Raw genomic sequence first — 17228 nt, forward strand, 5'->3', positions numbered from 1 at the left:
AGAAGCCGGAAAAAATACCCTGGTGGTGGTCGCGAGAAGCAAATCGGATAAGTGCGTCGGAGTAACTCTCGGTTACTGAAAATATGGTGCACGTAATGTTTCAATCTTGGTCATCAAAAATCATGGTGGAAGAGTTTGACTAGCGAAACGATCGACATAACTCGTACGCCAAGCGCCGAGGGCCGGAAACCTGCCGTGCGAGCAGTCACACTCTATTCGAGCAAAGCAGAGTCAAGCGGCGCATTCGTTTCTTACATCTTTCTGGATGATCATGATCGAAACATCACGTGCACCCTATTTTCAATTATAAAGAGTTACTGCACTTCGCTCTTACGTGCTTATTAAAACCATATACCAACATATACGTTGGACCAAAACAGTTTCTCGCTACCACCGCTAGGGGTTGTTTTAGGCTTCTGGTTGGTCAAGAAAGCATGGCAAGCCCACTTTCTGCGTCTAGTGCGCGCCCTGGCTCTGCCCGCGCCTCCCATTGACGAAACTCTCTGTATACACGGCTCTGGGGGCGCTGAAAGCCCGACGCTTAACCCCGCCTCATCTTACGTTCGACCGCAGAGGGCGGTACGAGTCACCTCAGCCTATAGATACGGTTTCGTCTTTTAGGTTAAATCCGAAAAAAATCCGACAACACTCGCCAATAAATTTTCCGTCGATTCGGATTTCTCGGAGGAACTCCTGATTTCGAGGTCATAGCGACAAAACAAACAGCAAAATGGACGGAGGTTTACGACTAAGCTTTATAAGAGCACAATGTGAGTGGTCCCGAGGAGATTCCACTTCAGTTTCCTTTGAAATGTAGAACTACTGACAAAAGGGGTTTGCCTTTTAACACGTCGAGGTTCTTTCGGGACAACAAGTGATGGTACCCAGACCTTATTTAATTTGTTTTTTAATTATTTTTTAAAGATTTTTAGCAATAAATTGAAATTTGAATTAAAAAAAATATTAAGAATCCAACAAAAATAAACTCCGATAAACCCGTAATCCCCTGCGAAAAATAAACAAAAAAAAAAAAAAAAACACACTGCGAATTTCACGAGAAATAAACTCCGAAAACACGAAATCCTACCTATAGACTGTATCGATATGATCCGCTTCCGAAGCAGAGTGCCGCAATATGGTCCTCCCAGGGCGGCTATCTTGGATGCAGGGTGCGCTACGGGAAGCGACCGTCGCACTTGCAGGACCGGCGAAGGTGCGGCTGGCGTGGCGGTGAGGCAGCGTGCTGCGGCATGCGGAGCGGTGAAAATATAGTGTGGCGGCGCGCAGTGCTTGCGCAGTCGTCCCGTCATTCGTCGCCAGTTTCCCTTTATGTCCTCGGTAGAACGCAGTGGCCGACGAAAACGTCGTCTATTTGCGAGCCGTAGCTGTGCATGTAGTCTGGTCCGAGGTACTTGGATGTGGCGGTCGCGTATCACTCCGCGAGCGCCGCAGATGCGAGCAACGCGATCGTAATCTGACAGCTTCCCAAACTTTGAAAACATGTCTTAAAATATCGCTGGCGTTATAAAACAACACGAATATGCTGTACCCAGTGGCTACCTATAATTTTCAATGATCGAAAAACCTTCCAGCTCGTTCGATTTTGGTGTAGGACGTACGTTTCACAAACGCAACATGAGAAACATGCTCTGCCCGAAACTCGGCTCCTGCAAGGTCACTCTCCCGCAGGCAAGTTTGATCCAGCTCTATGCACGTGACCGAATCTCCAACAATACAGAGTTAGCGCCGGAAGAGAGGGGAAAGCGATACTCTGATTCTACAAGCAGAGTCCATGCAGTTGCTCTATCTCAGCCAATCCAGCCCACTGAACGCAGCACGTGACTAGGCTTCGCGCGCGTCACGGCGCTTCCTCTCGAAGGTTACGGGAAACTCACGCGGCCTTGGACTGGCTCCGATGGCTCATCGCATCCACTACGGCAGGACGTAAGGTGACCGTTAAAGGGGCCCTGCAAGCACTTTTTTACTAATTTTAATTTGCACCAAACCTGAGCGCACTGACCGTAGTAACTTAATGTAACTTTTCTTTTCTTGAATTTCGCTTTATTTTAAAAGTTATAGGCAAATTAAAATTACAAAAACAAGCAAAAAAGAATCTCCCTCATGACGTCCTTGGTTGCTTTAGTGGCCGTGAACTATACAGGAGGGGTAGTGAGCTCAACGAGCGCTCACAGCTGCCGCGCTGCCGTGTCGACGGCGCGAGAGGGCGCCACTAAAGCGTGTTCTGGATAGGCTGTATACAGCGGGCAGCTAGAGCGGCTCTCATTGCGTTTGCTGCGCGATTAAACACTAAAGCGCGAGAGACATGGACGGAAGAATTGTGCGATCCGACGTCCGATCCGACAGTCCGAACGCCGCTCCGAATCGCCGCACGCGACAGTTTGAGACACACGCTTCCGACCTTGCATGCGACACGACGATCCGTTCGGTTCCGCCCAGGAGATCCAGGCTCTCCACCGGAGGTCCGCGTTCACAGATCTCTGGTCCCAAATTGACGGTTTAGCTCACACGAGTAAACTTAGAAGCTCGTTCTCGTTAGCGCGTGGATTCTTTATTGGGGATTTCGAATGGGTCAGCGGGATCCACGCGTCCGGCTTCCCGTCGCCCGTCCCGTTTTCTTATTCGTCCCGCCAGACTCAGTACGTCATCATGACGTTCGCGCTAGCTGTGCTGTCATTGGCTGGACGCATCCGACAATCCGTCCGCTGTGCGAAACTATCTGGCGCGTTGGACGCATGTCGGATCGCCGATCCGACGTCTGAAGCGACCAAAGTTTTCGGATCAGGCAGTCGTATTGCCGGATCGGACGTCGGATCGGATGGATTTTTGGCGCATGTGTCTCGCGCTTAATTCGGCATGACACTTCATTGGCCACAAACGACAGCAAACACGGGGTAAAGATCAGTTCAGAATGGGAGTCAGTTCGCACTGCCGTACCGCGAAATGGCCAAAACGCAAGACAAAGCTACTCGCTGAAGGCCTTCGGAACGCTCGGAGCCGGTCGGATCTTCCAGTCCGTAAACGACCGCAGCGCCGCCGCGTACGTCCGGGACCTTTCCGTGTCGGCGCCTGATCCCACTACTCTTTTCTAGTATGCGCCGCCTTATACACCGCTTGGTGGCGGTTATGTCGACGGGTCATTTCTTGTTGCCGTACTTTATAAACTGCATGTGTTTCTTTTCTGATCTAAAATACTGAACAAAAACTACTTTTATAGATAATTGAAACGGTTCGCGCCACTTATATTTTGTATTTCGACTAAAAAGAAGCTTTTAGCGGCTCTGACCAGTAGTAAGCCCAGGACCAAAGACGTCACATTTCGCGCGCTTTTGGTACCACGGGTCGCCCCCGTCGGCGGAGGAGGTTTCCGCGTCGTTCGGTTAAAATATGATACACTGATATTATATTTAGTTACTCTCTCCGTGCCCGCTGGCTTGCCCGAACCCCAAGAGACGTGGAAACCCCAAAAAAGGTAGACGCTTAAATATGATTGCAGGGCCCCTTTAAATGGAGTATGTTCTTGAAGCTTCTGCTACGCCCGCAGCTCAAACGAAACGAAGTACGGAAGGCATAATAGTGTATCTATAAAATACTATATTGCTTTCTGTTTAGAATTACCACAAATAAAGTGCGACAAAAAAGGTGTCTCTTCTCCAATATTTGTACACGCTTCTTAAAGGGAAGCTGAAAAGCTTTTCGAAAAAAATGAGTTAATGGTTGATTCTGACGTGTTTGTGCATGCTGAGTCCAAATATCACAACCTTTTGACCCAAAATAATCCCTAAACGCGAAAAAAAGCGAAGAAACCAGAAGCGATCGCCGCAGTGGCACGCCATTGGCTAGCCACCCGTGACGCGCCACTACGTCATAAAAGGACCATCTCGATTCTCGTTTGCTCGGTCGCTTGCGGAAGTTGCCGGGCGCCGGGTCTTCTGCTCTTGTAAATCGGGTTCGGCTTCTGATTTTTCAAAATCTTTCGGTGGATCCGAAAGACGAATGTGTCCAGACGACCCTCGACGTGACAAAGTACGCGTTCCAGCCGTTGGAAAAGTAGGAAAATGACCCCCGCTGTAATAAACGCAAACACGAGGAACCGCTTGCGCGGACGCGACATGGCAGGCTTCATACCTCCAGGAACGTACTGACTGCTACTTATTGCAACCTAAAACGTTGACAATAAACGGAGTGCTATTGACGGGACGCCTCAAATACTTTACGAGCCTCAAGCCGGATTAGCGTGACCCTCCCCAAAACGGTCGTCAAAGGACAAGAATTCTCCACACATCGGCGTTCGTGCTTGGCAGCCGCTGAACGCGTGAGCGTGCAGGCTGCATTGTTCATCAAGGCTGAAGTGGTTTGAAGGGATAGTATAATCGGCTTCGGGCGACGGGAGAGCTTCCCCTGAGATGAGACGGGTGATAAGATAGGGTGGCCGTTATGCCACCGGCATGTCCTTGCGCACTATGCGAATAACTGCGCAGACTATTACGTAGAAAAAGCGGAGATGTGTGCCCAGCAGCCTTTAATTTGATGTCGAATCGTGAAAGCTTCCTGGGCCTCTACATTCGCGTACTTCTACTAAGATTTCTTGACTACATCACACCACCACCAAGCATTATCATCGTCCGACCGCATTTCTACGGCACAAAGAATTGCTGCATGATACAAACTTTATACGAAAAACATCGCGTAACTTGTAAAAATAAACCTCAATTCAGAACAGAAGGTCACATGCTTTTTATTTCCGCAAAGCTCTCCTGAACAGAATATGAAGCTTAGGAAGAAAAATTTAACAAAATTTATGTTTACGTTTAAAAAATATGAGACCTCAAATAATGTCAGCAACTGTAAAAAAAAAAAGTTTATGCTAAAACAAGTTGCCCCGTGAAAGTCGCATTATGAATTGCATGACCACTTATTAGAGCAAGCCCTCCTCCCCTCCCAAGTGACTGAATAGCCGAGTAGATTAAAAGCAAAATAAAGTAACCTTGGGCTACCCCATATTTCCTTTTGTTTCCCAGATTTCCCGGACCGGAGTCGGTCCGGAAAATATGGTCACTTCAACAATATAAGAAACCAACACTAAAACACTAATATAAAGCGGTTAACACAAGAAAGCCAGTAGAAACCCGCTATTCGGCTAAATGATCGCGGCTTTTCTAGCACACTGCACAATTCTAATAACTTAATATCTTTTTTATAAAACAGTCGACTTACAATTCCTACCTAGTCACGTTTCCTCTGTGCTTGTGACTTTTAATCCGCTGAATTGCCTTATTACCTTCAAGGATGGTCGGCAGAGCGTCGGGTTCAGGCGAGCCTTCTTCAGACCAAAACCCATACGTACATAGTTTTCATACGCGCCGTCCGAAACACGTTTCGAACAAAAAACGGTGTACTTGCTCAAACCCACCCACCCCTTTAAAATCTCGGTGACAAAGTTGAAAAGACGGTAAGCGGGAAGAACAACTGCGACGAGCGCTGTTCGTGAAAGCTGGCGGCTACACATGAGTACGGCATCGTGCAAAAGCACGAGTCAGTTAATTCGTTGCCACGAGAATTCTGCAAACACGTGAACAAACAAGAGAACAATCAACACGTCAGGCGATTGAGTCAATAGCATGACCGGTCAAGGGACAAAAGCAAGCGCTATGCAACGGCAGAAGGACGACGGCTCGAAAAGGCACTAGAGCAGCCTACGAGGAAAGCGCGGCCATCCGCGGCGGGGTCCCCCAGGCGGTCCTTTTGTGACGCCGGCCGACGGGCTTCCTCCTCTCTCCCCTTTCCCTCTGCTTCGGAGAGGCGTGGCTTCGGCGCTACTTTGAAGGCGCTTTTCCGGTTAATCCGCGCAGAAAACGACCAAACGAATACGATATTCGTGATGGCTGAGGTTTCATTAACTGGGCTCAGGTGTTTTTTCTCATATTTAAAACCGCTTCAGCTTCCCTTTAATACCTTGCCTGGCGGGTTTTGAAGGACATAAGGCTAGGTGGCACGATTTGACTTAGTCCTCCGTCTTTTTGTCTTCAAAATCGCCATTGTGTAATGCGAGTTGCCAAGACGATGGAGCATGTAGAGTGAGTGCGATGTTTTTTTTGTTTTTTTTCTTGCATTTAAATATCATTTTGCACTTAAGCAATAAATAAATGGAAACAAGGAAGCAAAATCGTAAGGAAGGATCAAATAATAAATAACAAGATCTTGCTTCCGCGGTATATTCTTGAAACCTACACGAGCACGATCATATTCCAAATGCGGCGCCACCAGAATTGGCGCCAACAAATTAATATCTTCGCCAACTTCAGTCACTCCTTCCCACTCTTTCCACCGCTAATATCTTTCACCCGCGCAAAGCCGTCCGTTATGCAAATCGCACGAAGAAACTAGTCCCGTGAGGAGAACCATAAAAGTTATGCGGTCGGTAATGCTCAGTCCGGTGTGACCGTGCACCCAGTGGCGAGGGGAAGGGGAGGAAAAGGGGGGGGGGGGGGGGGGCGCCGTCATTAATTAAATATAAGACGCCGCGAAGCGTCTGTTTCACGCCACAGTTCCCCAACCTCCGCTGCGCTGGTGGTTGGCGTTCACCGAAAGATGGCTGTCTTTGTTTTACCCGGCAGCCTATCCGGTTGCCAGGTCGAAGCAATCGATGTCCCTCGCTGTCCTCCCTAAACTGACAGTTCAGGAAAAGCTACGTCCTCGTGAGACCAGTCATACGTCTGTCTTTGGCCGCGTAACCACGTTCCCGTCTCATCCTGCGGCGGAGTAAGCGGGGTCAGCTGTTTAGAGGGAGACGGCTCATTGGTCCGGTGAACGCCACGTAGCGTCCACCGTACTGTCATCTGGGGAGTGAACGGAGTATAGGCCTCGGGACACCCACGCTTAATTGCCAGTTCCGTTCGGGTAAGCAAACCAATTTTCCACTTTTCCTTGGTTTTTATTCGCCCCGAAGAAGCTATGCCTTCCGTTCGTTGTTTATGCGCCCCGCAGCTCTGGTTTGTTTCCGTGGCAAGGCGTGGCACAGCCGCGAACCGCGTGACTTGGGAGTAGTGTTCCCGCGGCCATTTTTGCATTTTTTTCTTCGCAGTGGCGGCGCGGGTTGCCTAAGTGCTTCATAAGGGGGCCAGCAAATTAGGCGCAGCTGCGTTACGCGACGTCGTTCGAAGTTAACGTTGGGGTATGCAACTCTAGCGCCAGATTTTGCTCTCCCATCTCGCGGGCGTTCTCCGCAGCCACTCCCACAAAGTTGTTGGAAAGTTGTGCTGCGAGGCTAACGGCGCCTCGTAAACTATAAGCGTTCCGGAGAGTATCGCGGGTGGCGGAAACGAGCCTCCGCGTGCTCTCGAATTCATCAATGCGTCCATGCGCGAAACTGGTTCGTTTTCCTCTTGATGACGCCGAGACTTGTTTCTCCGGAGTAAAGTACGCTTTGCTAAGTGGCTTTAAGCTCACACCCGTATTTACCTCAGTATTTGCCGAGCCTGAAGTGAGAACGACTGAAAGACATTGGGTGAATACGAAACCCTTGGTGACAGAAGCGAGAGATGTGTTGAAGTTCATGAAATTTATTAATCTTTGTATTTGCCGGGGCTTGGTGAACTAAATTGAAGGATAGTTTTGTGAGCCGTCAACGTCCGGAGTTAAAAAGCAAAGGGCGCTATATAGTTCACGATGCCTAGTCCCACTTGCTCTGCGATCAAGAGTAGATCTTAACCTGGGATCTTAACCAAAGGAAGATAACATGAGCGAAGTCGAATCTTTGGAAAATTCAGGTCGCGAGCACTGTAGTAAATGCCGTGGGAAAAAGAAATTCTACCGCTATGAGTCCCTATTTCCAGCCTTCACAGTTCTCTAGTTCAATGATGTTGTCTGGGCTTTTTGTTCACGGTGCATACACAAGAAACTAAACACATGTCCGGTGTGAATCGAGGGATAAGCAAAAACACTTTTCAACCCTATAGTTTGTTACTGTTAGCGCAATAGATGATCCACTGACGCTTAATCCTGCACACCTCTTGCGGCCTGGCACGAGGCGCATGATGCGAGTGAGGACACTACCTGCGCCTCAAACACGGCAAGTAAATATTACGCCTTTATTTTTCCCTTTTAGGGGGAGTAGAGAGCAAGTCTATATTCGCACATGAGGTGAATAATACGCGACTGAGAAATGGTAATAGAAATCCAGCAATATTTTTTTTTTTTAAATTCAATTTAAGATTAGCATTGTAAAAAGAATCAACCCAAAAATACGAGACCGAGGTAAACATATCGTTAAGAAATATCATTATCTTGACTCAGAAATTCTAGCTTAGTCCGAACCAATATTTTGCTGCATGTGCGCTAAGCGGTCGTGTTTAGTCCGCTTGCTTTTTGCAGGAAGACAGCTAATGCAAAGTGCAACACTATGAATTCAAAGGCAGTGGGCGCGTATCCTGCAGCAATCGAGAATAGAAGTTAGTAGATTGAATATAAACAACGACAGTAACAGCAAGAACAAAAACACGTTGCTTGGCATTGTCTTGACCACTGCCAATCTACAGATTAATCACGGCCATCATCAGCCTGTTATACCACAACATAAAATTTTATCTTTTTGCACTTGCGTCGGCGCACGCTTCCAGTGGCTACTCAGTCATCCCCAAAAATATACCTTTGTACTTAAACTCTCACACGAATTTTTATTCGACCTTAGAGGACAAACAAACGTGTATACTTTTACGAACAAACTGAAATTGTGCTTGATACAGCAAGATTAAAAAAGGTTATGAAGGGAAATTTCATCCCCATTTATGTCCTTCTTTTAACTTGAGAAAACCAAAACTCATGACCCATTCCCCTCTGTGAAAGTGGATAAGCAACGAAGCTGTTTAGACACAGGCGTGGCAGAAAATTTTGAACAAACGTATGAACACATTAATGCACGATCTTCATCTGTGGTGTTTGCCGCCCACCGCCGCCGCTGACATTCTCGTTGCCGTTCCCGCCATTGCTCTTCGTAGGCGCGTTGCTCTTCGGAAGGCCGGACTATAGGCGGCCTCCCCATTACGACGAAAGAAGAGAAGTGAAATTGAAAATAGAGAACAAGCTACTTGTCGTTCTGTTTTTTTGTTTTTTTTATATGTACACTCGCGTTGACGACTATTGCCGACCCGAGGAGCCGGAGGAAACTGGACATGCGCGAGAGGTCCGGCACCCGGCGGAAAGTAGACACGCGCGACGCGACCGGCATTCGGGGAAGGCGGAAAGTAACTAGGCAAGCAAGCGCTTCGAACGACGACAAAGAGAGCACGCTGCGAGTTTTCGTCGACGCACATGAAAAGTCCAGGGAATCCTAGCTATGAACAGCTTCGCTGTAAGACTAGTTTTCACACATAAAATACCTGTCAAATTGCTTTTACCAAACAAAATATAATTCGCGGCGGCTTTAGTTTTGTTGATTGAACGAAGCGTGAGGTCCTAACGCCGGAATGTACAGCACACAATAATTAATGGACAAGGTGAATTACCGTACGACTTTACTAGGAATTCAGGTTCATTTTATTTAAAAGAGGTGGGTTTAAATTCCTTACCGTAAGCACACCAATCTAGAACCCGTAAGGGTATGTGAGTGGTCTTTGCTATCGTACGTACGATAAACCTTGAAAATGGAATCACATTTCAGTTAGTGACACATGCAGTTATTGCGAATACGACGTCAGTGCTTTTTCGCATTGCATTGAAATGCACACTCTGCACCTGTAGTAGTGTTAATAACTATCTTTAATATTGTAAAAAAAAAAAAACGCAGTCTTTTTGTTACTTTTTTGCCGTAAAAAAAATAAGCTTTGCATCGCCGACTGCCCAGTCTCCATCCCAATACAACACTAGCGGTTTGGACCAGATTTCAAAGTTTTCAAGTTTACAGTTAAATGATTAAAAAGTAATAAGCGTTTTTCGATACTTTTCAGGGAGGAAATGACGACCAACAGAATCCACGAACACAAGGGGGCGAATGGCGTCTGCTTTGGGGAACGGAACCCTTTTCCTTATTCAAAATATGCGAAAAATCGCCCAACACTTTTGCTGTCAGTATCCCTTTTCGGCGAGATCCGGCGGCGTACGAACGCAAAAACCCACGTGATAAGGGGAGTGGGTGGGCACCACATTATCGCCGCAGCGCTATCGCTTCTCACCACTACCGCCGTCCCTCGCATAACCACGTCGTGTCATGCCAATGCAAGACGCGCTATCGTTCCTTTTTTTTTTTTCCCTGACCGCAGCCCGCATAGTAGCTCCGAAAACGAAAACGTCGCCGGCACCACTTCGGCCTCCTAGAAGATTGTCCGGCGCGTCTACAAAGAAAGGCGCGGCTCAAGGCGGCGTTCGCGCAGTTCGGCGGCAGCGGCAAGAGAACAACGAAGGGCGCAGGAGCCAGACTATCGCGCAGGAGATGCAGCGCGTAAGCGCCCGAGGTGTCATAACTCCCATGTCATCAACTAAAAGCAAATCTACCAAAGTACATTTATGAACAACACAACAGCTGGTGCTGTCAGCCGCAACACACTTCTTGCGGATCATTTTGTAATTTATGAATCAGATGACAGTATGTTCCGATACTTTTGAAGGAGTGGCCAGTCATCGGCCGATTCTAGCCCGATGGCTGATGGCCAGTGACCATTGGCCAATGGCCAGAGAAAGGCCATGCATCGGCCGATGGCTCGCCATTGTCTGGCCACAGGCCAAATGGCCATTGCCAGGCATTGGCCAATGATTGACCAAATCTGTGTTGCTTGGGCGGTTCCAAGGGCTAGTGTTACATTTGGGCAAAGAGTGAGTTATCGGCGACGAGTCGTTTATTTTGCATAGAGAGAAAACAGGTTTCCCTTTTCTCGCAGACGCCCGAGACTTCACGCTTTGTAGCATCTCTGCGTTAAAGTGTAAAAATGCATTGCGGGAACTCGAGCGCAGAATTTGAAAAAAAAAAAAAAAGTTTAATTCGTTGTGAAATATTGAGGTGTCGTGCAATATTTCGCGCTTGCCTCGCTTTCCGAGGCAGCCCCCGATCGTTTTATATCCTGCAACAACCCATAAACAGCCTGCTAGACAAAAATAGAAATGAATAAAAGTACTTGCTCGGGCCGCACGCCTCGTGTGCTCCGGCAGGTGCCATGTTTACAAGACGCTCGCTTTTCGCTAAACGGCGACGGAAGGCGTCGTAACCCTCTCGATTCACGTTCAACTGAACATAAAGCTGCATGTCGCCGCGGAAGGACGGTTCCTGGAGCGTGTGTTCACAGCGTCTTCGAAAGTGGCCTCTCGATTTCAACCCAATGACGTCATAAAAGTGTCACGTTGCTTGCCGCGATCCTAGCGGTGGCACAGACAGCAGTGGAGTGGATGTGGCAGACGCCCGTATTGCAACGGGTTCTTCTGTAGTCAGACAGTCGACGCGAACCAGAGCAGACACGGGTGGAGACGACGGGATGACAACGACCGTCGCGGCTGCCCCGCCCTTTTCTCGAGCATTCGTACGACAAACCACCAGGATCGCGACATCCGACAGCATGACAGGTCAACTCCTGTAACGCGATTCGTTGCCACTTCGAAACCACTTCGAATGCACGGGCGGGAAAGACGCTATGCGCACCAGTGGAACACGTTCTGCTGACACCAAAGCGCTGATACGTCATAAAACGATAATAATATAGGAATATTAAAATTGAAGACAAACTTAATGTGGGGATGATGAAGACAGCTGGAACTACAGTTTTTCGTGAAATGGAGTAAGGTGACCTCTTCGATTCCTTTCGTTGAACAGTCTATACTCCGCGACAACTTTTTTTGGCAGTGCAGTGGAAGGTACAGGCCCGCGTCCCCTCTCCCATTTTGAGTGTGCGCGGGCTCTCCTCCTTCCCCATTTCCGGGGAGAGGAGGAGAGGCCGCGCACACTCGAAATGGGAGAGGGGACGCGGGCCTGTACCTTCCACTGCACTGCCAAGAAAAGTCGCGGAGTATAGCTATCAAATTAGGGCTGTTGACCTGGAGCCTTCAAAGTCCGTCTATGAAGATTACATGACCGCACGACGGGACAATGCGCTTTCTAAATCGAAATGGGTGATTGAATATATATATATATATATATATATATATATATATATATATATATATATATATATATATATATATAAACGCTTTCGCTAGCACGTGCCCATTTAACTACTGAGCGGCTAAAAAGTAGCAGAAATAAGAAAACAAGATACATTCTGGCTCTCAGACTTGTTGTTGGGAGTTGCTAATTATATATTTGAAATTATATTTTTGTTGGATGAAAGCTCAAGGACCGTTCGAAACGTGCCCGAATGCATAAGCCAAAGAGGGTCCCTTACAATTAGATTACGCATCCCGCGTTTATGTTTTTGTTTTTCTCTGCCTTTTGCGCGACGTTAATTAAGAGATCCAAGAGAGAAGACAGTGGCATCGCAATAATACTATTACGAAACAGGCCCTTCTAATTCAATTTACGCGCAAATAGTCTCAGTTTACAGCGTTGCTATTTTTTTTTTCCTGTTATTAAGGATATGTGTGAATCGAGGAAAAATAGGTATATTAAAAAAATAGGCAATTATTCCCTCAAGTGGTTTCTACTTCGTTGTGTTTTTATTTCTGGCTTATATAAATGATTTTTTTTAATCTCCATTTTCGCGAAAACGTTCTCAAAAGAATGTGATCCGGTGGTTATCATTTCTCTAACTATACTCTATATTATTTTACATATATAGTGAAAAATAAAAACCATTGTCATTACTGTAGCGTACAGTGGCTTCCTTTCATGTAATCGATGCGTTATTACGTTTTCTTTCTTTTTTTTTCTTACGGAGCGCTTTTGAACACGCTCACGATCACTGATAATAGGGAGTTTTAGCAGGTCGTTTCCACACGAACGGTTCGCCCTCGAACGCATCCGCGACGCCACTGCGCATGCGCGCGCGAGTCGTTCGGGGAGTCGGGAGGCTCTTCTCGTTCGTTTCTCCCATTCCGGCCGCTCGAGTCGTCACCGCAACGCAGCCAGCACCGTTCACGACTCGGGTAAAAAAAAGATGGCGATCGGTTTGGCGACCGCCTTCGCCCACCCAGACGAGCGTTAGGCTTAGGACAGAGGGAGGCGATTTGTCGTCCTGTTTAAATCTGCTTCATTTGAGAGGTTGAACCAAATCATTTCGAGGACTGCTCACAATGGTAAGCGATCGTGAATGCTGTAAACTGCGCATGCTAGTAAATTTTTGCGATCTGCGGGCAGACTAGCTGCCGTGGCGACCGCGAGCAGACGAAATGATTTGGTTCGACGGCACACAACGTGAACGATCGTTCAAGTTGAAGATGACGGAGACACACCACATACCTTTACGGTCGTTCAGACACTTTTTACTCTATCTAGCTTCGCAGTTCTTGAAATTCCGACCGGCAAATGTTACGTTGGCCGTCTTGTTTACATCAGTCGTACGCCGGAAGCACGAACCGCCTCCACGGTGTCCGCCACCATCGCCACTGTTTACACGTTGCAGAATGTTTCACATGTTTACTAGAAGATGGCGCCACCGTTAAGCCCAATCATCATCATCGTTTACACGGTCGTGCCACTTTCACGATTCGCTAAAGTATGTTAAATTTGAGGTACGCTTTCACGGAACGAACCAGCTGTACCGTTCGTGATTTCGGAACCGTGTGCTTGAAAAACGACTCGCTAAAACTCCCTAATAAGGAAAAAACAAACAAATAGTGACTAGTTGTTCCTGAATTTCGTTTCCACTTCAAGCTTTCTTTTTTATTCTTTTACGGACGACACACAAGCAGACTTGAACGGCACTCGTTACAAGTAAAATTACTTATGATCAATTACAGTAAGGAGTAATTTTGTTATAATTTGAATACATTTATTAGAGCAGTAATCAAAAATTTTTTTAATACTTTTGGAAGTAATAAAATAACTTGTGACCGTTGCGACTTCTCCTTTCCTTTCTAAGGGTGCCCTTGGTCTCAACCAAGATACACTCGAAGAAAATTAACGAGAGGAGGCTATTTCACCTACTGTCGGTAAATTAAGACGATGAATATCTTTATTCACCGACTTCTTAATATCTGGTGATAAGGTGATTATATTCCAATAATGAGCAGCAGTAAAGACCAGTTTTAAAACCAGTGGAAACACGTGACGTTTTGAGAATCCGATCTAATTATAAAAGTAACGGTGATTCTTTATATGTAACGGCTAATTAATTGTTTTCTCAAGTACTTAAGTAATCTCATTTATTAGTTTTTAACCAACAGCGCCAGGTAGAGACCGATGTTTCTTTTTAGGTGTCCTCGGTATACTGAGAAACGTAAGGCCATCCTGCAAAGTTACCTTCCGCACGACTCAAATATTTTGAGCTCTTTCTTGAAATTTGTCTAAGGGAGAGAGAAAAGCAATATTTGTAGAAACCTTGATGAACAAGGTATTCCCAAATATTTAGGAAAATAAGGTTGTTGTAAACTCGTTATTCCGTCCCCGGGTGTAGCATGGTCGTCCGTGAAGATCGTGGAAAAGGGGCAAAGGGAATTCGTCAGGAATATGAAATCCATCTCGGCTCAGATTTGATTTCTGGGACAGATTTGTCATCATCTTCCACGGGGACGTGAGCAGCTGGCGAATGGACGCACATCTAAAGATATTTTTATGTGCAATAAAGGCGCACGTGTATGAAAACTCAACCCAAGATTGCATAAAATTTGGAACAAGCGGAATTTTTTTCATGTTCTTTGGGAAAACCGACGGTATTCACTGCACATCAAGGTATTAATTTAACTTTTTTTTTTATTTGCACACAATAAATGTTTTGCGTTTTTTTTTACTTTTTTTTTTCGGAGCGTTTTTTTTTTTGTTTTTTTTGAAGTCACAGATTTCGCTTGTTTTACCGTTGTTTTTTTGTACACGTGTTCCAGCCTTTAGCTGGACAAGGAATGAAAATTAATAAAACAAGTGTTTTTGCGTAGATTGGGTCATTATCTTTGTTTGTATAAGAAAAGGGGCCTACTCTGGTAGTTACGTCAGGAATGGCTGATCTCCACAAAGTCTTGCGATTTTTTTTACAAATAAGCTCCCCTTTCATTCGTTTCTTGATTTGCCCTCGAGGACAGAGCCGGACTAAGAAATTTCGCTGCCTTGGGTTAAAGCTGCTTCTGAGGCATTCATGATAATGATCATGATTATGATGATGAGCACAACGAACGATGGTGATGACATCACTAATTAATAAGGTACATTTTGGAAAGCCCAAGTTAATTTAATTTTTTTTACATTTATTTGTACCTTCTTGAGTTTCATTTATGAGCAACGTTATCATTGAAAAAGAGGAGAAATGTGATAACTTCAAGAAATTACTTTTATAGGTGAACGGATTGCGGCAATCTAATGACTGCCCTGACTTACATTCCAGCGAGCGCTCTAAGTCAGAAGTGCCGAACTGAACTGGCCACAAGACAGCGGCCTTTTTTTTTTCGCCAACTTTAGAACACAAAACCGGTGAACCGCATTATCTCTCGGTCTGCTCTGAACCTCGAACGATTTGCGCACGAAACAGAACACACGCTTTGGGCCGTGAGGTGTTGTTTGGACAGTTTCACTGTGACTAGCGGCCTTTCTTACAAAAATGCAAGTGTCCTCTTTCTGAGAAGTAGGAGAATATACAGGTCAATTTGAGAAGTGTTGCGATTCTTTCTCGATGCACTGGGTTCGAAAGTTATCAGGTATGGCGGCAGGCCACTTTACCGGGTCGCTTTCTACGCGGATGACTCTTACCTCGAGGAGTTACGCATATAATTACAGGCAGTTGTCAGAATCTATGGAAGGAGATGCAAGTATTTCTGAGACACCTTTACTTTCATGGACAGCAACTGGCTCCGGTACAGTTCACTGCATATAGCCACTGATGCGTGAGAAACAGTGTTAAACACGCTGATGGAGGGACCCCTAGAGGCGGTCTTCGCGGCTATGAGGGCGTATTGTTAGGTGGCCCGTGGCGGGCGCACACACGCAGTAGTAAGCGGGATTGAACAGAGCAGATGAACCAGCATATCAGGTTAGTCTCCTTGGCAGTTAAGTTAGTTTTTATACTTCTTAATAATCTTGACGGCAGAGATTTTTATTTTTTTTTTCAATGTCTTAAGACGACCGGGGACATATTAGGTAAAATTCGATAGCTTGTGGGATTCTAGTTTACCCCAAAGTCCTCAGTGAGGCAAATACCCACTCCGTAACTCGTCGGATGCAATAAAGTAGGTTTCGACTTACCTTGCTGATCGCTGTGAGGCAACACCCACTCCGTAGTTCGCTGCTATGGCGGCTACGGCCGGGTCCGTCCGTTGACTGCCGTTAGGCTCCGGTGGACGGGAGACCACACCAAACACAGGGATACCGTAGAAACGTGTTTATTGGCCTTACGCCACACGCTTTGCGCCCGTAGGCGGAACAAAAGAGAAATGAGGTTGGCGCTGCCTTAATTGACAGGATCACCAGGAGAAGGGTCCGCGCTGCCGGAACTGGCAGGATCACGGAAAAGGGGGAACAGGAAAATAACGATGAATACTCCGTCGAGCGTAGCCCCCCCTAACCAAGAGCCCCGGCCACAGGTGGGTGGCCGGCTTATGTAGCCTGCGGGAAATAGACGCGCCCGGGGAGGCCGGTAGAAGGTCACTCGAAAACGGGACGCGTCCATAATCACTCCCAAGGGTGTGCCGATGGCGCGTTCACCCAAAAGGGCAAGGGAGAACCGGCCCCTTCGGGGAATTCGGCCTCGTGGTTCCTTGTATCCGGGAGGCCGACGCCATTGGTGACGACGACTCCCACGGCCTGCTTGAAGCTAGGCCTAGATAGGGATAGAGGGAACCCAATGGTTCCCACAAGCTTTTCTAACTTTCCTCTTTTTGAAACTGTGATTTTCTTTTACACGCAGCAATCACATTCTTGTGACATGATATTTCGACTGCGAATTTAAAGGAAATGTGCCACCCGAAGAACAGCCTCGTCCGAATAGCCAGTTTTCGTGACACAAATCAAAGCACTGAAATAGGACTGGGGCAGTCGAATAAGTGATCTGGTTGGCTTCTGTGTATTTTAACTCTCTGATTCAACAAAATCGGACATTCAGAGGCAGAAACATGAAGCCCAGTAGCTAAGAATATCCTCCATTTTGCTGTTT

This window comes from Ixodes scapularis, unplaced genomic scaffold, assembly GCF_016920785.2.
Source record: "Ixodes scapularis isolate PalLabHiFi unplaced genomic scaffold, ASM1692078v2 PGA_scaffold0__279_contigs__length_252992795, whole genome shotgun sequence".
Lineage (NCBI taxonomy): Eukaryota > Metazoa > Arthropoda > Arachnida > Ixodida > Ixodidae > Ixodes > Ixodes scapularis.